This window comes from Leptidea sinapis, chromosome 28 (genome assembly GCF_905404315.1).
Source record: "Leptidea sinapis chromosome 28, ilLepSina1.1, whole genome shotgun sequence".
NCBI classification, from domain to species: Eukaryota; Metazoa; Arthropoda; class Insecta; order Lepidoptera; family Pieridae; genus Leptidea; species Leptidea sinapis.
In genome coordinates, this window is record NC_066292.1 from 338,038 (window position 1) to 360,942 (window position 22,905).

Sequence of the window (22,905 nt, forward strand, 5' to 3'; positions counted from 1 at the left end):
TCCTCTTGAGGGACAAAGAACGGTTAATGCAGAAGGGTATGCTAGAATTTGTTTGCCGCAGATCGTTTCTGAACTCCGTAAAGAGAACTGCAACCGCCGCATCATCCCCCATCACGACAATGCGAGTTCTCACACCGCGCACAGAACAAAAGAATTTTTAGAGCAAGAAAACATAGAATTATTAGACCATAGCCCTAATGATTTCTATACTATCCCTAAAATAAAGAATAAATTAAAGGCCGGCAACGCTCCTGTAATTCCTCTGGTGTTGCAAGAGAATGTGGGCGACGGTGATCACTTAAAAACAGGTGACCCGTACGCTCGTTTGTCTTCCTATTCCATAAAAAAAAATTGCGGGGTCAGAGATTTTGATTCATCACCTGAAGAAGCTGTGGACGCCTACAAAACGGCCATTTTGGCGACCCCAACATCCGAAAGGAATGGTTGCGTCAATGATTGGTTCCATCGTATAGAAAAATGTGTCAAATTTCGCGGAGAATACTTCGAAAAGCAATAAATACGAGTACATTTTTAAATAGTAATGTTGTGTCACTTCCTTGATTCCCGAAATTTTCAGTGCCGCCCTCGTATTATTAAGTAGGGATATATGTTATGTAGGTTTCGTAAGGCACTTGATAAGAAATAATTTATAAACATTTGTTGGAGCATTTTTGAAACTTTTAACTACATGGATATGAAATAGGAGATTAAAGTTCACAGGGAAATATTATGAAAGAGACTGTCCACAATGACAACGGATATGCGCTGTATCATAGAAGAGCGCTGCCAGCAGCGGAAAGATCAGTTTGTATGTGAATTATTTGAAAAGTATACTAAAAAATAAAAACTAGTACATAGTAAAATTAACAAAATAAAAATAAGATTTCACGAAAAGGATACCCACTCAGCATTTTTGGAATTCAGATTGGGATAACTCCACACCAATCCCAACACTGTCATAAACGTGAACGACTGAAAAATAGTTGAAAATGAGAAGAAAAAAAATGTTTGCATTTTAATTAGAGTTTTAAAAGTTTTTTTAAAAAATAACATATTTTCTCATTTTTTTATGTCTCTGTTCCTTTTTGTTTGTGTAGTAGATAAGATTTTAGTTTGTTTTTAAAAGAGAACAATTTTTTTTGATCTCTAATTGGTGTTATCACTACTGTTACTACTACTACGGTTAATATTGACATAATCTTACACAAATTATTTTGCCCCAAACCAGGCATTGCCTGTACTATGGGTACAAGACAACAATATGTTTAATACAATACCTATACTGCCGCAAACATGCACCCCCCCCCCTCCCCTGTAACTTCTAAAATAAGAGAATCATAAAAAAAATATATGATGTACATTACTATGCAAACTTCCACCGAAAATTAGCTTGAACGAGATCTAGTTATTAGTTTTTTTAATACGTCATAAATGGTTAGCCGGAATTTACTTTTGGAACCTAGAACACTGGATACAGGACGTTAATATCACCAAGTGCAACTACGCGAGGAGGCACAGAAATTGATAATCTTTTCGGAAATAAATATAAATCTCATCATGTATAATTAGGTAATTATAATGTTTACTTATCAATAACTTTAAGTTAGTAAAAATACACTATTATTTAAACATCGATCAAAGTTAGAATGAACTACATTTTTATATTATGTTACTTGCTGCTACGGAACCCTTCATGGGCGAGTCCGACTCGAACTTGTTTGCTTTTTTATGGATGCAAGATATTTTCGATTTTCCATATTAATAATGCAAAATAATGCATGAAAATATTCTTGTGATACGTTTGTGTAGGTATCTACAAAAAAACTCTTGTTAAGTTATACTTATTTAAATCGGCTTTACTATTTAATCGGTGACGGTACCTACTATATTCGGACCAATCGGATGTCTCATCAAAGTACTGTGAGCTCACGGTCGCGTCCCGTCTAGCACTGCAAATTTGCGCTCGCAGACCGCGTCTTGAAAGGGCGGGGAGTGCGAGTACACCGGCGGTGATGACGACCGCGTAGGAGTACACGCTTATGGCATTTACGGGTGCACAAAATATACTCACGATGTACACTATATATATGATCTTCAACCCCATTTTTCTTATTCCGAGATGAGTTCTTTTACACGGGTTTCCAAGTAGATGGTAGAGACCATCCCTTGTCTCTATTAAAATTAGGCCGTCGGTCGGTCGAGCGAGATACAAAGTTCTTATCACGAGCCTGCACTTGATAAGTTATAATGTTATATTATCTAATTAACTATTATATAGATACAGAGGACTATTATATAGAAGGTGGCGCTGCTGTGCTATTGTTGCCATCAGCTCTGTGTTATTTTTGTAATTAAAATTATGAAAAAGTGATTTTGCCTATCAAAAACAGTGTAATATTGTGAAGGAAAGTTCGTTATACCAAGACAACAGTTTGTGAGTTGGAAAACTTCGATCTTCCAACAAAAAACGTGTAAAATAACAACTCACGCATAGCACAAGAAAAATCGAACTACGTACAAAAGGCGAAGCAGAATTCTACAACAGTGTAGTCAGAAGGTTAGTCCAAGTAAATATACAATTGAGATAATCAGTGACAGTGTAATTTTTACTATTTCCTAAAATATAACCTTGAAAACTGCAAGTCATTTGAGATATTTTGCATATTGGAAACAACCAGTGCCATCTTTGAATTAGCAGTGTACTTTATTCGAGAACTATATCTTTGCAATTTTTGCTGCTGCTACTTCTGTCACTAGAGGGCGCTGACACTAAAAATCCACTACGGAAGAGATAATGAAAGTTCTACAAAATATACAAAATGACTTAGCACAACAGAAACGAGATATGGAAGACATGGAGGAAAATATAAAGGAAACAATAAATAAAAATATTGATGAAAAATTCAACCAAATGGAAATAACACTAAATCAGCTTAAGCTTAAAATTGAGGCCCAACAAAAACTATTGATCTTTTAGATCAACATATGAGGAAGAAAGATATAATTTTCTTTGGTGTTCGAGAATCAGAAAAAAGTAACGAAGAATTAGTTACTATAATCGTTGACGTCAAACGTCAATAAACAATAAAATGGATATCTTGTGCCCAAAGTGGGAAATTGAAACAGTGAAAAGGCTAGGAAAACATAATGGTAGAGTAAGACCAGTCATAGTTACTACTACAACAACAAGTAGAAAAATACAGCTTTTTAAAAAGAAGAAAACATTAGAAAATACTGGCATTTACATAAAAGAGGATTACACACCAGCTGTTTTACAGAAACGCAAACAACTCCAGGAAGAGCTCCAATTAAAACGCTTATCTGGAAAAAAGGTGATGCTTCGCTACGACAAAATAGTTGAGTTGAACCCTCAAAAGCAACATACTTATGTCTCAAAAAAAAGTTTACTGTCTGAATGTCCAGAAGCTGAAAATAAGGGAAAAACATTAAATAAGGAAGATCAAGCGAAACAAGCACATAAGAAAAATAAAGCTCAAAATATAAGAAATTTCTTGAATTAATCACAATTCAATACCACGCCTAAAGCCTCCACAAGTCAGGATAAACAAAAAGTTCAAAAAAACTAAGCTACGCCCCTCCACCTTCACCTCTCCCAATACGGCCGTTCCCCGCGGGAGATGTAGACTAAAACCCTCTAGAGAAAACATGTGCAGGCAACCAATTTGAGCAACTAGAACTCTATATAGCAACATATAATTTCAGAACGCTATCAACTTATTCCCGTCTGTTGGAGCTTAGTGATGGGTTTCTATTAGTTACTAAAAGGAAAAAACATATTCAAAGAAATATGCGTGGTAAAGGGACACGCTGACGACTTATTAGAAGCTGTTCCCGCTACGTCGGCATAATATCTCGTGTTCGATGCGATATTTCCGCAGACAAACTAGAGGAATATATAAGAAAAAAGGGAGAGAATGTGATAAAAATTGATTATTTACAATCATTTAATAATCAAACCAATTTTAATACATTTGTGGTAACTATAGAAGCGCATAAATTAAATATCTTTTTAGACGAGGAATTTTGGCCGCCTGGCATAGTTTATAGAAAATTTATCTATAAAAATAAATATCACGGAATTAATAACCGAACTCAACTAACCAACAAAAATGGCTAATAACATAAGAATATCATCTTTCAATTGTAAGTCTGCAAAGAGATCTATAGAGCATATTCGTCAGCTGTGTCAACTCTCGGATATTGTCGCTCTTCAAGAAACTTGGCTTATGCCACATGACCTGGCCTTTTTATCTGAAATTGACGAAAATTTCCTTTATTATGGGATCTCAAGTGTAAATGCTTCCGAAGGCATTTTAAGGGGTAGACCATATGGTGGCGTGGCTCTTTAGTGGAGGAGGAATCTCTTTCAACAAACAAATATAATTACTACAAATGATGAAAGTTCCCGTGTAGTGGCAATTAAGTTTAAAATAAATAATTTATTATTTATTGCGATGAGTGTGTACATGCCTTGTGATTGTAGCGAAAACTACCGGAGTTTACAAGTACGCTAGGCGCAATGAGCGCTGTCGTCGAAAGTTGTGACGTGCAAATGGTGTATATGTTAGGCGATTACAATGCTCATCCAGACTCTTTGTTTGGGAGGGAACTTACGCGCATGGGTCACAGAAGTGGTTAGATCACTGTGTTTGTACAATATCAGCCTCACGCACCATTGTAAAATGTGAAATCCTTTATGATGTATCATGGTCTGACCATTTACCTTTACGGTTGTGCTGTAAGTTTGACATGAATATTCCGCCACTCAAAATCGTTATAAGTGATAATTATGCGCTTAATAAAATACATTGGGGCAATAGTAAATTAAAAAATACGGAATTAAAACTTGATTGTCAAAATTGTAGCTCGTATTGTTTAAGTAAAACGCATTTAAGTCTTATTATATCAGAATATAATAGAATAATTAACATTTTGCAGCAAGGCGCCATATACTCATATATTATTTCAAGCGGCAATTGACGACGTGCTTGCACAGATTCCCTCCGCTGAAATCGTAGTCTTGGGTGGTTTCAACGGGCACAATGCCGAATGGCTTGGATCACGTACCACAGACTACGCAGGGCGATCTGTGCATAATTTTGCATTGGCGTATGGTCTGTCCCAATTGGTTGATTCGCCAACGCGGCTCCCGGATGTGGATAGCCACATGCCGTCGTTATTAGATCTTCTGCTGACTACACATCCCGATGGTTTTTGTCGACGCCCCTCTCGGAACGTCCGACCATTGCCTGGTCAGGAGTGTAGTGCCTATCCGACGCCAACGTCGCAGACCACCAGCGACCCGCCGCGTTTGGCACTACAAGTCAGCAGATTGGGATAGGATGCGTTCCTTTTTTGCATCCTACCCTTGGGGCAAGGTTTGTTTCCCTTCGGATGATCCTAGTGCCTGCGCCGTTGCAGTAGCCGATGTGATACTGCAGGGCATGGATATTTTTATACCAAGCTCTGTAGTACCGATCGGTGGCAGTTCACAGCCCTGGTTCGATGCGTCAGTTAAAGCAGCATCTGACTGCAAAAAACAGGCGTATCGAACTTGGGTTGCGGCGCTGGGCACAAAGGATCCGAACTGGAAAGTTCTTAAGAGGAAATATAACCGTGCCTCCAGATTTTTTAAGCGGCAAATCGCCCGTGCGTAGTCTAAGCACGTCGTCAAAATCGGCGAGCAGCTTTCCAGTTACCCGACCGGAACACGCAAGTTCTGGTCGTTGTCGAAAGCTGCTCTTGGTAACCTCAACCAGCCGTCCATGCCGCCGTTGCACATGAGGAATGACACCCTGGCCCATACGGCAAAAGAGAAAGCCGGGCACCTGTGCGCTCTTTTCGCCTCCAACTCGACTCTTGACGACAACGGAAATACACCGCCAACCATCCCGCGGTGTCAGAGCTCTATGCCTGAAGCATAGTTCAGAAGGAAAACTGTTAGGCGAGCTCTGTTTTTGTTGGACGTCAGGAAGTCGAGCGAGCCGGATGGCATTTCTCCAATCGTGCTTAGAACGTGTGCCCCTGAGTTGACGCCGGTGCTAACGCGTTTATTCCGGCACTCTTATTCCAAAGGCGTAGTCCCTGACTCATGGAAGTCAGCCCTTGTTCATCCGATCCAAAAAAAAGGAGACAGTTCGGATCCGGCGAACTACAGGCCTATTGCTATCACCTCCCTGCTCTCTAAAATCATGGAGAGCATAATTAGCCGCCAGCTTTTAGTATACCTAGAGGGTCACCAGTTGATCAACGACTGACAGTACGGCTTTCGCCATGGACGGTCGGCAGGTGATCTTCTGGTATACCTAACACATAGATGGGCGGCGGCTATTGAAAGCAAGGGGGAAGGCCTGGCAGTTAGCCTAGATATAGCGAAGGCCATTGATCGTGTATGGCACAAGGCGCTCCTCTCAAAACTTCCATCATTTGGGCTTCCCGAGAGCTTGTGCAAGTGGACCTCCAGCTTCCTCACTGGGCGTAGCATACAGGTCGTTGTCGACGGATATTGCTCGAACCCGAAGCCCGTGAATGCTGGAGTGCCCCAAGGCTGTGTGCTATCTCCTACGCTGTTTCTTCTGCATATCAATGATATGTTGGACACCTCCAACATACATTGCTATGCGGACGACAGCACTGGTGATGCCGTATACACGGGCCATGCAGGTCTCTCTCGGGAAATCGTCGACCAGTGCCGGGAGAAACTTGTGTCTTCTATCGAGTCCTCTCTCGAGAAGGTCGCGGAATGGGGTAAATTGAACCTTGTCCAATTTATCCCCCAGAAGACTCAAGTTTGCGCGTTTACCACTAAAAAAACCCCATTTGTCGTATCACCGCTCTTCGAGAACACTTCTCTTAAAGCCGCGCCTAGTATCGGATTACTGGGTCTCGAAATCTCGAGCGATTGCCAATTCCGTGGCCATCTGGAGGGCAAAGCCAAATTGGCTTCGAAGAAGCTGGGCGTCATCAATAGAGCACGGCAATACTTCAAGCCGGCCCACATTTTAGCGCTCTACAAAGCGCAGTCCGGCCACACATGGAGTATTGCTGTCATCTCTGGTCTGGCGCACCCTAGTATCTGCTCGATCCATTTGACCGCGTGCAACGTAGAGCAGCTTGAATTGTCGGGGACTCAGTGCTCTGTGAACGGCTGGATCTCTTGGCGTTGCGTAGAGACGTCGCTTCATTGTGTGTCTTCTACCGCATTTATCACGGGGAGTGTTCCGAAGAGCTGTTTAACCTGATTCCTGCCGCCGAATTTCACCTTCGCACGACACGCCACAAGTTAGGATTTCATCCCCACCATCATGTGGCGGTCCTCTACAGTGCGGTTTTCAAGGAGCTTTCTCCCTCGTACTACAAAGCTATGGAATGATCTTCCTTGTGCGGTGTTTCCGGGACAATACGACATGGGTACCTTCAAAAAAGCGCGTACACCTTCCTTAAAGGCCGGCAACGCTCTTGTGATTCCTCTGGTGTTGCAATAGAATGTGGGCGGCGGTGATCACTTAACACCAGGTGACCCGTACGCTCGTTTGTCCTCCTATTCCATAAAAAAAAATTAATAAGAAACAAAAAAGGAATAAGTGTATTTTTAAGTGGAATATTCATGTCAAGAAATACCATGATGAAGCAAGGACGTATTTTAAATTATGGGTTATAGCTAATAAGCCTCGTAGTGGTACATTATATGAATTGATCCGGTCGTCAAGGAATAGCTTCCGATCCGCATTAAGAAAGTGTCAAATGGGTCAAGAACAATTCAAATATGATTTATTGGCTAAATATCACACTAATAAAAATTTTGTTAAATTTTGGCGTATCACAAATTCTTGCAAAGGGCCTAGGTCAATCCCTAATACTATTGGTTGTGAAAATGATTATACAAATATCGCGAATAACTTTAAAATGCATTTTCATGTTGATTCTTTAGCGGTGAACAATGTATATTATGAAACTGATTTTTGTAAGCAGGTAGATTTTGTAATTAAGGATTCTGATGTAGTTAGATCTTTTAAAAGTGTTAAAAGAGGTAAATCCTCCGGCCACGATAAATTAAATATTGAACATTTAGTGTATGCTGTACCCTCTCTAATCACAGTGTTAACTGCTTTGTTTAATTATTTCATAAAGCATAACATATTGCCATTGGATTTTATGAGGACTACAGTTGTCCCTGTAACCAAAAACAGAATGGTTGATCTTTCTGATGTCAATAATTATAGACCAGTATCTTTATCAACTGTACTTTCTAAAGTTTTTGAACAGATTTTGTTACCATTATTGGAGAATACAATAAAACTTAATGAGCGACAGTTTGTATTTAGGCCTAACCTTTCAATTGATCTAGCTATATTTTCTTTAAAAAATTGTATTGCTTATTACACAGAAAGAAAAACATCAGTATATCTCTGTTTTCTTGATTTAAGCAAAGCTTTTGACCGTGTGGTGTACGATAAGTTATGGGGTAAGTTAGAAAGGGCTGGCGTGCCAGACGGCATTATCCGCATTTTGAGGTATTGGTATCAAAATCAACAAAATGTAGTAAAATGGCAAAGTTCATATTCTGATCCTTACGTTCTAAACTGTGGAGTAAGACAGGGTGGTTTAACTTCTCCATTGTTGTTTAATCTGTATGACAATGACTTGATTGATGAACTGAGTGAGACTCATGTTGGATGTCATATAGGAGGATGTAATGTTAATAACCTGAGTTACGCAGATGACATGGTTCTCCCCAGTCCCTCAATCAGAGGACTCAGAGTGATGGTGGGAATCTGTCAAAAATAGGCAAGTAAACATGGTTTACTTTATAATGAAAAAAAAAAAGTACCTAATGTTTTAGTGTTTTGGTCGGGGCGAGGTCCTGACTGCGTCCCTCCAATATATCTCAATGGAAAAGAGTTAGTAAATGTAAATCAATTTAAATATTTAGGCCATTTTGTTACCAGCACTCTGAGTGATGATGATGATATAGAGAGAGAGAGAAGAACTTTGTCAGTTAGGGCGAACATGATAATTAGAAGATTTCAGAAGTGCAGTAGGAATGTCAAAAAGCTGCTGTTCACCACCTACTGTAAGTCCTTTTATACAAGTAACTTGTGGGTGAAGCATGCACGTAAAACTATGAACATTTTTAGAGTTCAATATAATAATGCTTTTAGGATGTTCTTGGGATTACCACGTTTTTGTAGTGCATCTCATATGTTTGCCTTATACAGAGTAGATGATTTTAAAGCTATTCTGAGGAAAAAGATTTTTTCAATTAGGGATAGAATTAATAAAAATGAAAATAGTATTTTAAGTCTTAAATAATGTACATAATTTTATTAATAGAAAATGGAATATTATTCTTAAATCTAAAAATAAATCTTTCTAATATTACTAATCCTAGAATAAGTTAATACTAACAATATATGGGCAATGCTGCCTGAAATAAATAAATTTATAATTATTATTATTAGTAAAGCTCTGGCACATTTTAAATACGACGTTGTTGGTCTTTCTGAAATAAGAAGATTTGGTAATTCCATAGATGAATATGAAGACTTTATACTCTACTAGCTGACCCGGCAAACGTTGTTTTGCCATATAAAGTATAATTCACGCGATAGTTTTATAAATAATAAGCTATGTGTTTTTCTGGTGTGTAAGCTATATTATTGTAAAGTTTCATCAACATCTATTCAGTAGTTTTTGCGTTAAAGAAGTTCAAACATACATCCAGACATACAAACTTTCACATTTATAATATTAATAGGATTATATTGGACAGACATGAGGCTTGTATGGAGTAGGATTCATTGTAAAAAAGATTCATAAAAATGATATTATATGTTTCAAAGGGCTTTCAGAAAGAGTTACTTTACTCCAGCTTAATATTTATGCTCCAACAGAATCAGCAAGCGAAATGGAAACTGAACTTTTTTTCTCAATTCTGTGAACAAAGCTCTAAGTATGACGCGGGAAAATGTAACAGTAATGGGTGATTTTAATGCAAAAATAGGACAACCGAAACATGAAGAAAGTTTAATAATGAGAAACCATGGGTATGGAAACAGAAATAGTAGAGGTAACAGACTTATACAATCTGCATTTGAAAATAAGTTCGCAATTTTAAATACCTTTTTTAAAAAGAAAAGCAGCAAAAGATGGACATGGATATCTCCAAATGGTAAGATTAAAAACGAATTAGATACTAACATACTAACTAATATTCCAAAATGCGTTCAGGACTTGCAAGTGATCAGCCCTCAATTTCCTAGTGATCATAGATTGTTAAAAGCGACATTTAAGCTACAGTAATCAAAAAAAAGTAGGAAAACCTATGGAAATAATGCAAAAAATGCCTTGAAAAACGAACAAGAAATACATATATACTTAGAATCACTTCAAAAGAGTTGAGAAAACCTACATATGCATACAGCTTACAATTATACAGTGCAAGAGCTCAATGATAAAATCGTTGCTGCAATAGACAGTAGTCTCAGAAAAGCTCGTGAACCTTGTAAATATAAAAGTACATCTTCTATTATATCAGAGAAAACTTAAACACTAATATGCAGACGGCAACAACTCCAAAAAATAAACCCGAAAACACGAACTATGAAAAATGAACTGAAGGCTCTCTACAAACTTATCAGTAAACAATATTCAAGATGATTACCAGTCCCATCGTAAAAAATAATTGAAAAGCATATACTACAATCTGGCAGCTTAAAGAGAGCAAACAAAGAATTGACATCACATAAGACTTGGATAGAAGGACTGAAATCTTACAAAAATTACTACTACTAAATACTTCAAGTTGCGACCAATTTCTACAAAAAATTGTATAGTTTTGAAAATCAGGAGTTACCTCTATCATTACCACTTTATACATTACCAAGTGAAACACCGTCTGATGTATTCGATATAGATGAGGAAGAGGTGATACAAGGAATTAAAAAATTGAAGTCAGAAAAATGCCCAGGACCTGACAAAATAACCAACGAAGCCCTGAAAATAGGTGGTACTCTTTTAGTGAGCCCTTTGCAACATCTCTTTAACTTGGTATTGAAAACAGCAACTACACCAAAATAATGGACTGAGTCGAATATTATCCTATTGTATAAAAAGGGAGATCCAAATAATCTTAGTAATTACCGACCGATAAGCCTATTACAATACAATATATAAGCTATTTTCATCAATTCTAAAAAAGAGAATAAGAAAAACTATCGAAGAGCACCAACCCGTAGAGCAGGCAGGATTCAGGAGAGGTTTCTCTACTGTCGATCATATATACTCTATCGAAATACTTATAGATAAATATCTAGAGTTTAACAGGCCACTCTATCTTGTATTTATCGATTAACGAAAAGCTTTTGATGCTTTGTACCATCATTCAATATGGCAGACTCCAATCCCAAAATGTAGAACCAGTGTATCTTAAAGTTTTACAATATCTGTATCAAAATTGTAACAGCAGAATTAGATTGGAGACAACCGGACCTTCTTTACCCATCAAAAGAGGAGTAAGGCAAGGGGATGTCATCTCTCCAACAATATTTATAGCAGTGTTACAACAACTCATCGGACAGTTAAACTGGAAAAAGTTTGGTTTAAAAATAAACAATCACTATTTAAGCCACCTAAGATTCGCTGATGACATTGTTTTGCTGTCTGAAAATACCACTGAAATGCAGTCAATGATAAATGACCTCCATGCGGCAAGTCAATAGGTAGGCCTTGAAATTAACCGCAATAAAACAAACATTATGATGAACTCCAAAAAAAAACCTGTATACCTTGAAAATTAAACGCTGGAGTATGTCAACAAATACATATACTTGGGTAAGCAAATATAGTGCAATAAACAAAGAAACGAACATGAAATAGAAAGGCGAATCTCAAATGCTTGGAAGAAGTTTTGGAGCTTAAAAGATGTTATGAAAAGTGACATATCGATTAAAATTAAACAAAAAGTTATGGATACCTGTATATTACCATCATTAACCTATGCAAGTCAAACTTGGAAGTTCACTAATAGGAATAAATCAAAAATGCGGTCATGTCAAAGAGGAATGGAGCGAAGCATCCTGAAAATTAAAAGAATCCATAAAATATCTCACAAAATTATAAGAAATAAGGCAAACATTATTGATGCTCTGTCTTACTGTAGAAAACTTAAGTGGCGATGGGCTGGTCACGTAGCTAGACTTGCAGACAATAGATGGAGTCAAAAGATATCACGTTGGAAAGGGCCACAAGGCACTAAAAGTAGAGGTCGACCATCTACCCGGTGGTCTGATGAAGTGGCCGGTGAACAGTGGATGGAGACTGCAAGGAAGTTGCAGGGATAGTTGGAAATCTCTAGAGGAGGCCTTCACCTTTGAGATCGAGGGGTTCTTACTATAACAATTTATATTTGAATTAAAAGTTATAGAAATAAGTTTATTTTGTATATAGTAAATATTTAAGGAATATGTACAAATTATTTAATTTAGTAAGAAATATAAGGCATTTTTATTTTTTATTTATTTATTATAGATACAAATCTAAACTTCACACAGCATAATATATATTAGAGTAGCTCTAAGTGAAACTCACCGCAGAGACGCAGACAGTCATGACCTACATTAAAATATGCCCAATTTATGTACATTGTACTAAATATTTTTTTTTGTCGAAACTTATTAGAAAATATATGCTATTTTCAAGAGCTTGTATTCTTTTATATATACGTTCGTATATTTGTTTTTTTTGTATTACATAATTATAATTCTAAAATAATACTGTCTGTCGCTAGCAATGATTCAAAATACCGACCAACGAAAAATATTGTGGGCTATTCTTGGATTATTTACAAAATATATGTATATTTTTTTATGAAAATAAGGGACGAGACGAGCAGGACATTCAGCTGATGATAATTGATACGCCCTGCCCATTACAATGCAGTGCCGCTCAGAATTCTTAAAAACCCCAAAAATTCTGAACGACCCTAAGATTGCGCTCGTCACCTTGAGACATAAGATATTAAGTCACATTTGCCAAGTAATTTCACTAGCTGCGGCGCCCTTCAGACAAAAACACAATAATACTTACAAATTACTTCTTCACGGCAGAAATAGGCGCCATTGTGGTATCCTTCCTTAAAAGCCGGCAACGCTCTTGTGATTCCTCTAGTGTTGCAAGAGAATGTGGGCGGCGGTAATCACTTAACACCAGGTGACCCGTACGCTCGTTTGTCCTCCTATTCCATAAAAAAAAACCATAATCTAGCCGGCAGCTTGTGCAGGGGAGCCTCCCACTGGTAAAATATATACTAGAGAGAGATTTTAGTTACATGTGCCGTAGATATAATTGTAATGAAAAAATATATTGCTGTTGGGCGTAGCTATAACTGAGAATAGTAATCGAAAGCTTACGTGATGAAGTATCGCTCTGAGGCAGTGAGTGGCTTAATACAAGACCGAAGCTAAATGGAAATTTACACTGCGTATTAAACTCAGTTGACTTGGCTAAAGTGATATCTTAATACGATTTAATTTAAAGATAAATACTTCAGTCATTTAAGATTGGTGGATTTAAATTCTGAAGACATACGTAAGATAAGACCTAAGGATTTCGATGCCTTACTTATGACCGAGTTAATGTGATCGTCAAAAATTAATTTATTATCAAATACAATTCCTAGGTCGCGAATCGAGTGGACTCTTTTTAGAAACTCTTTTTAGAGATAGTATCTTCATATCGTCAGCATATAATAATATTTTTGAATTAAGAAAGCATGAAGAAATATCGTTTATAAATATATTAAAAAGAAGGGGACCTAGAAGTGATCCTTGAGGAACTCCTGATGGGATCAGGATTGTTGACGATGCGTAGCCTTGTAGTACAACGGTCTGGCACCTGTTTTGTACATATGATGTAAACCATCTGAACAGATTACCACGTATACCAACAGACTGCAACTTACGCAATAATAGTAAGTGGTCAATTCTATCGAAACATTTACTGTAATCCGTATATATGACATCAACTTGTGAAGGTTCTGACATATGGACAGCCAGATAGTCGCTACAAATAATACGGTTTGAAATAGTGGATCGTCCTTTCAAGAAACCATGTTGCTCTGAGCTAAAAGTGTATTTTAAGCAATCATATAATTGCTTATAAACAACTCTCTCTAAAATTTTGGCAAATAAGCATAATTTTGATAAGGGCCTTTTTTGTGTATCGGAGTAATGTAAGCCGTTTTCCAAATTTTAGGTACCACTCAGGTAGATAACACGGCTTTAATTAATGTAAAAAATTATAATATATTTATGTATCTGTTAATTATTCCTAGAGTTAATTATTATTTAGTATTGCTTCTATCGCGGATTAATATCACACGCACAAAGTTTTTTTAATAATAATAAGTTTTTTTTCTCAACATAATTACAAATTGGTTAAATACAATTCAAGCAAACTTATACTAATGTAAAATGATATAAAGGTAATTGCGAGAGACTGGAGCCAAAACTACGCTAAATAACTAAAAATTTAGTTTAATACACCACTTATGCAAACCCTTAATATCAATAAAATACTAATATTTGTATGTGCTACGTATTGATAGGTTTTAAGTCAGTGCCAAGCCCTAAACAAAATAAAACTTAATATTATAAACAGCTTTCTTACTGTAATTAGTTTTGTCCTAGACGAAGCTATCCCGCTCAAAGTCACGCGTGGCGAGTGTAGGTACCTTTATTACATTTGGCTTGGCACCGACTTCAAACCTATCAATATGCAGTACATACAAATAATAGTATTTTATTAATATTAAAGGTAAGGGTTTGCATAAGTGGTGTATTAAATTATATTTTTAGTTAATTTGATACTTTGCAGTTTTTGAAGTCAGATTTTTTAAACGTAGTTTTTTTTTATTTTTTACGTTTTAGTGTCAGTTAATAATAATATTTAATCAACCTGAATGAAAACTCCAAAAAAAAGCCGTACACAGAAAACAATTATGTCATCCAGGTAGACGAAAATTTTCATATAAATGTTCATTAAATGAAAACTACTAGAACAAACTATGTAAAAATTTATGGGACCAAATGGCATCTATATCGCATCCAACAAAAGAAGAATAACGTAAATCGGATCATAAATCTCAGAGTAATCGGTGTACATACATAAAATAAAAACCGATCGAATTGATAACCTCCTCCTTTTTGAAGTCGGTCAAAAAGATCTACACCTTTTGTTATTACACTGTTTTAACACAGCTTAAAATTTATGTGAAAATTTCAAATAAGCAAGTTTTTTATTATTTATTTTTCCTCTTTTACAAAAAAAAATCCACGTTTGAATTAAATTTACCGTTTTAAATCCCAAAAACATTGTAATTTTTTTGATTTGAAATATTTATTTTTTCACCTTATTTTGACTTAATATCGAAAAAGAGCCCCAATAATTTTCAATCGAAAATTCTCACGTCAAAATATCAATTCCTTCAAAAAAGTCGGTGTGCCTTATGTTCATTGAACTCTCTTTTTACTTTTTGATGGTGTTAAAAATATATATGAAGGTTCACTTTGTATTTTAATTGTATTCAGACGTGATATTATATTACAACACACAGTTACCCCATATCCTTACAATAATAAAAGAAATAAAATAAAATAAGCCTTTATTGCTGTTCACAAATATTATAAATGATACTTAACTAAATATAAACAGTCAATCGCAGTCGCAACGTGTGCTTCTAGACGTTTGCTTCGCGCAACAATTGTGAGCGGTCGCGTATTAACTCGAGTCTGTCTAATTACTAATCGGCGGTCGTGAACATTTGGTTCGAAAGTGCAAGTATAATTATTATGGTGGAGTGTTGTATGTGCAATGCCTTATTTAATGATGGTGTCCTCTGCGGCACTTGTAAAAGATATTTTGACTTTGGGTGTGCCCAAATTACTGAAACTGGATGGCGCAAATTAAGAGCAGACCGGAGAGCAGAGTGGAAATGTACATCCTGCAAAACTACTCCCGGTAGTAACCTCTTCACAACCCGAAGCTGTCTCTTTTGAGTCCATAATGAGAGAGATACGTTATATGAAGAATCAACTTATGGGATTACCTAACCTATTCGAAAATTTTAAGGATATCAAAGTGGAATTGTCAGAAATAAAAGCAAGCTGTGAATTTTTAGGAGGCAGATTGGAAGACTTCTCAGCCAAAATTACTAACTTCGAAGAACGTCTTTTTAAATTGGAGCAAATGAATGGAACTGTTCGTACCCTTGAGGAAAAGATATCAATTTTAAAATCACAGGCGCAGGATAACGACAACAGATCTAGGCTCAATAACATTGAGATCAAGGGAGTGCCTGTCAAAAAAGACGGCAATCTTTTTTCTGTTTTAGATACAATCGGCAAGTCAATAAATATCAAGTTGGACAGAAATCAAATAAACTACATTTACAGGATCCAGAGTCATTCAAAGGAAAAATCGATTATTGTTAGTCTTTTGAATAGATACATTAAAGAAGGTTTTGTAGCTGCAGGGCGCGCAAGTAAGAATTTATCCGCGTCGGACATTGGTTTTAAGGACTCGTCCCATAGATTGTACATAAACGACAATCTCAGCTCAAACATGAAGTTGCTTCTCAATAGTGCTAAATTATTGGCTAGTGAAAAAGGCTATCAATATACCTGGGTTAAACACGGAAAAATCCACGTTCGGAAAAATAATACCTTCCACGTACTAATTATTACTAAAAAAAGTGATTTAAACAAAATACCTTAAACTGTGTCTATTATTGTTTATTACTTTATTACTTACTTGCACTGCCTAAATTATTGTTGTTAAAAATATATTTCACCTCGACCACCGAATTGCATAAAAGGTTTAACATACCTATCACCGATATAGCTACAAACGGACTTCATCAGTATTTCTTTCTTTTGAGTGTAATTCAATTTTATATACAATACACAAATGTGACACTTATGCTCATATTATTAATATCAATATTCGCCTACCTGACTGGAGTTAGTGCTGGCTTCGATAAAAATTGTGTAATATTCGTTTTAATAAATATCATTGTAATAATTTTACTATTCAATTTCACGTACGGGGACTGAATTTTTTAATGAAACTATTTGATTATGATATGATTCTTATACTATTATTGAATACAAAAATGTTGAAATGACTAATGGAAACATAAAATTGTCAATTTATTATCAAAATGTTAGAGGATTAAGGACAAAGTCATTATAATTTTTTCGTAATTTGTGTTTAAGCTCGTACGATATTATATTGTTAACGGAAACGTGGCTTGTGGATGGCATAAGGGATTCGGAATATTTCAATGATCACTATATAGTGTGGCGAAGAGATCGGAATTATGAGGCGACGCGACGGGACAAACGTGGGGCGGAGGAGTGCTTATTGCGGCCCGCAATGAATTAATAGTGACGTCACAGGAACAATTTCAGTCATCTGCCGAGGACCTTTGGTTGAATTTGCGCGTTAAACACCATGACAAATACATTAATATACACACATGTGTATTGTACCTTTGTAAACAAAATTTTGGCAGATCATTTTCTGAACAACTACATAACTTTATATTTGCATTGAATAATATAATTCTTAATCATACGTCGGATAAAATAATTATAGTGGGTGACTTTAACATGAGTAGCATATCTTGGACAATAAATTCTGATGGTGTTCTACTTCCCTCGAACTACTCGAGTGCCTTTTTATTGATTATACACTCATGGATTGCAACAGTACAATTGTATACACAATTTTAACAACCGAAGCCTCATCACAAAGCGCTCATTATAGATGTAGAACTTGTTCACATATCGTACTTAAAATCAAATACTCGCAAAAAAATCTTATATAATAAAGGGGATTACGATTCAATAAATGCAGAACTACTTAAAATAAATTGGCCACAAGAGTTTGATTGGAATCGTTCCATCGATGAAAACGTGAATTATTTTTATTCTGTTATTAATAATCTAATACACACATACATCCCAAGTAAAACAGTAGGTAACAATAAATTTCCTATCTGGTATTCACTGGCTTTAAAAAAGATTATAAAAGAAAAATTTTAATATTTCCGAAAATACAAAATTTACAGAAACCTTAGTAGTCTAGAATCATATAAACTATTAAGAGATCGTGTCAAGACTGTAGAAAACGAGTGTTACCAAAAATATATCGAGTCTGTAGAAAACTCCATTGAGCAGAATCCGAAATACTTCTGGTCTTTTTTCAAATCTAGATCAAAATCGAATGGTTCACCTAGCAATGTTAAATTTAATAACAAAATACTCTCATCTGGCGACAACATTTGTAATGCATTTTCAGAATATTTTTACACTACATTTCTAGACAAAACTGAAGAGAACTTATTCAATTATGTATCTGAACTGGAATTAAGTAATTTTGAATCAAATTTTGATCTTTATTCTTTAAATATTGATTTAAAAATGATAACAAGGATATTATCTCAACTAGATCCCTCAAAGTCTGCTGGTCCTGATGGAATCAGTCCACTGCTTCTTATTAAATGTTCCGAATCAATAGCCATTCCACTAGCCTATTTGTTTAAAAAATCACTAAGTTGTATGGAATTCCCGTCAATGTGGAAAAAAGCATTTGTAACACCTGTTCACAAGAAAGGTTCTACTTCAGAAGTCGTAAACTACAGACCTATACCAAAGTTATGTATCATAGCCAAGGTCTTCTAAAGATTAGTATACGAACAAGTTTATACAGCATTTAAAAACTCCTTTATGAGCTGTCAGCATGGTTTCTTGAAAGTTCCGACGGCGACTAACTTGGTACTTCTGAATGATTATGTCACACATGCTATGGAGTCAGGACATCAGGTAGACGTAATATACACTGATTACATTAAATGTTTTGACCGAATAGACCACAAGATTCTCTTGCAAAAATTATATAAAATGGGCGTTAGAGGAAATTAACTAAGATGGTTTTCTTCGTATATAGACAATCGATCGCAAGCGGTTGTTATAAGCAACTATACATCCAGTTGGATTGTAATACCAAGTGGAGTCCCACAGGGCTCCCTTTTAGGTCCTCTCCTGTTTTGCATATTTATAAATGATATCCCAGGTTGCATCAGATATTCTAATCTCCTCTGCTTTGCCAATGACATGAAGATATTTATGACCGTTAAATCATCTGCTGACGCTGCTATGCTTCAAGATGACCTTAATAACTTAGACTCGTATTGTATTCAAAATAAATTAGATTTAAATCCCATTAAATGCACAGTTGTCTCATTTAGTCGTAAAAAACTAACACTAAATTATAACTAGCACTTAAAAAACCAAGACCTTGAAAGGAGTCCTGTCATAAAAGATTTAGGAGTGATACAGGATCAAAAACTCATGTTTGATAAACATATTGATTTTATTCTAACTAAGGCTTCTATAGCTTTAGGCTTTATACTAAGAATTTCCACTGATTTCGCTGTACGCAGAATCTTAGAATATGCATCACAAATTTGGAATCCACGTTATGATAAATATATGTAATATGTTTTATAATGAAACAAAAAGTATTTAATTGTTGCTCTGTAAAGAGAAATTTATTTAGTTATAAAACTTACTAACTTTTACACTTTCAAACATTACAATAATATTTACAAACCTGTAACATTAAAAGCTATTGCTCCAATTTATATTTTAATAACCTAAAATGATTAATAGTATTTCTTTACAAATAATCCTAGTTAATTTTCAATTACATAAAACCAGAGTGAATACCGTTAAAAAAGGAACATAGTGCAAAGTGCTGTCACCATAGAATAAATAGACATGTAAAACTTTGACATTTAAAGTCAAAGTTAATGTGTGGGAAATTTAAATTAAATGGAGAGCCAAAAGAGCTTCATTTACATCTCCCCCCCTCAGATCTCCAAAATTCTTCAGACACTGGTATAAGTTTTGTAATGTGATACAAGTTTGATTCAATTTTTTTGTATCCTGTGTTACTTTTATAAACTGAGTTAGATAATTTGTCTACAATTTTATAAGGGCCAATTTTTAATTCATCAAGTTTTTTCCTATTAAGTTTGTTGCCATTTTCTACATATACAGAATCTCCAACATTGATTTGGATATTTTTTCTATTTTTATCAAATTGTTTCTTATTATAATTATGTGATTTTAAAGTTCTATCCAAAGCTATTTTTCTATCTAGTAATAAATTATTTTGTGTTTTATGTTTTTTAAATTCATCTGGTAAGATATTAATAATTTTCCCATCCATTAAATAAGTTGGAGAAAATCCTGTCACTGTGTGTTCAGTATCATTATATTTCTGGGTACATTCATGAGCGACAGTTGTCCATGCAATTTTATCATTGTTTTCATTAATTTTACATCTTATTTTGTTAACTAATGTTTGGTTTAATCTTTCATTTAAACCATTTGAAAAAGGTGCATTTACTGCAGTGAAGATAATAGGTGTGTTCTCTTTTTCCAAAAAACTTTTGAATTCTTTTAAATTTATGCCTGGGTATTGATCAGATAGAATCAATCGAATTTTATTATCTGGAATAACTTTTTTTACAAGTTTTATAAAATCATTTGCGTTTTGAGTCTTTGATGTTATAATGTGCGCATATCTGGTAAAATGGTCTACCAGAAGATGTAGATATGTTTTTGTAAAACGGGAGCCCCCAAATCCACCAATGGTGTCTATAGAGACTATTTCAAAAGGGTAAGTAGCTGGACCCAGGTGAGACATCAATCCATATTTAAATTTAGTTCTCGATTTATTTTTTATGCATATTTCATAATTATTACAGATTTCTTTAATATTATGTGTTAAATTGTTTGCTGTATAGTATGGTTTTATTTTATTTTCTGTTTGTTTCATTCCTATATGACAGTATGTATAATGGACATATTTTATTATTTTTTTACTGAATTCCTCAGTTAGTATAATTTTTTCTTTTTTCCCTATCCTTTTGAAGTATATTTTATCTTTGAATATTAGTTTATTTTTATACAGTTTTATGTCATTATTTTTCTCTTGATCGTTTTGGATGTCTTCTAGTTAAATAAAATTCACAATTTTCAAAACTTCTTCCTGACTAACATGTGATTCTAATACAGGGTTCCTACTTAAAATGTCTGTTTCTAAGTTGTCCTTTCCTGGAGAATATATCACTTCAAAATTAAATTGTGATAAGTAATATGTGAGGTCTCCTAGTTCTTCGTCTGTTCTTGCCTTAATATTTAGTTTTTCTAAAGGTTTGTGGTCTGAAAATACTTTAAATTTTTTTCCTATGAGCCAATGTTGCCAAAATTTTACAGCTTCTTTTATCGCTAAGCATTCTAGATAAATGGCTTTTTTTCGCTTCTGACTATCATTTAATTTCCTTGAGAAATACGCACATGGCTTTTCATCTCCATTTTCTTGTGGCTGTTTCAAAATAGCCCCTATACCCTGTATACTAGCATCAGTATAAATGTGTATTGGTAAATCTGGATCAAAGATTTCTAAAATAGCTTTTAAACAAAGCAGTTTCTTAATTGTGTCAAAAGATTCTTGACAATTTTCTGTCCAATTAAATTTTTGATCTTTTTTTAACAAATTATGTAAAGGATCTAATATGATTGATACATTTGGTATATATTTTCCATAGAAATTTATTTTAACAAGAAACTGTCGAATATTTTTCTTTGTTTTTGGCACAGGAAAATCTTTTATTGCTATTAAGTTATCCTTTAGTGCAGTGACTGTATTATTTTTATGATGTGGCCTAAGTATTTCACAGAATCCTGAGCAAAGTTACATTTAGAGAATTTCAGTCTAAAACCCTCCTTTGAAAGTGCTTCTAATAAGATTGATAAGTGGTTAATGTGTTCAGTGAATGTCCGAGAAAATACTAAAATGTCATCAATGAAATTTACTCTAAAATCTGATAGTTTGTGTTTTCTAATAATGCTAGTTAGTATTCTTTGAAAAATTGCAGGTGAAGTTTTTAAGCCAAATGGTAAACATGTCCACTGAAAATGATTTTCTTGAGTAACAAATCCTTCCTATCTTCTACTTTTAAAGGAATAGACCAGAACGCTGAATTTATGTCTAATATTGAGAAAAATTTACAATTTCTTGTTTTTACCATTAAATCCTCTATAAGTGGAAATGGTTGCGACTGAGGCACCACTATTTTATTCAAATCACGAAAATCTATACATAGTCTAGACTTTCTTCCTTCTTCTTTTTTAAAAGCTAATGTTACAGGTGCTGCAAAAGGACTATGAGATTCTTCAATTAATTTTTTTTGTAATAATTTTGAAACTTGGTTTTCTATTTCTTTTTTATCTTCAAAATTGCACATATATGGTCGTTTGCTACAGTATGTATCTACTAGTAAGTCTATATGTGCTTCATAGCCTTTCACTAAACCCACATCATATTTATCTTTCGCAAATAGTGATTTATAGTTGTTAATTAATTCCTCTATTTTTGATTGTTGCTGAGTGTCTAAATGGTTTACTGAAATATTGAAATTTGCAACTTCTATGTGTTCATTAAAGTTTATCGTATTCCTATCATTAATACAAAAATTGTTTTTCACCGATACTTCCCTATCATTAGATGGTTTGTTTTGAATTTTGTCACCTGTAAAGCCAGGAATATACTTATTATTTTGTTAAACTTCTTTCTTCAAATTTTGTATGATTTCTAAGTTTTCATTTTGAACCAGTTGAAAAGATTTTATACAATCCAATCCAATCAAAAAATCATAATCAAAATTTTGTTCATCAATTACAAAAACATTCACATCTTTTTCTACTTGAAAAATCTTTATCTTTAATGTAACAATTCCAATAGACTTTTTTA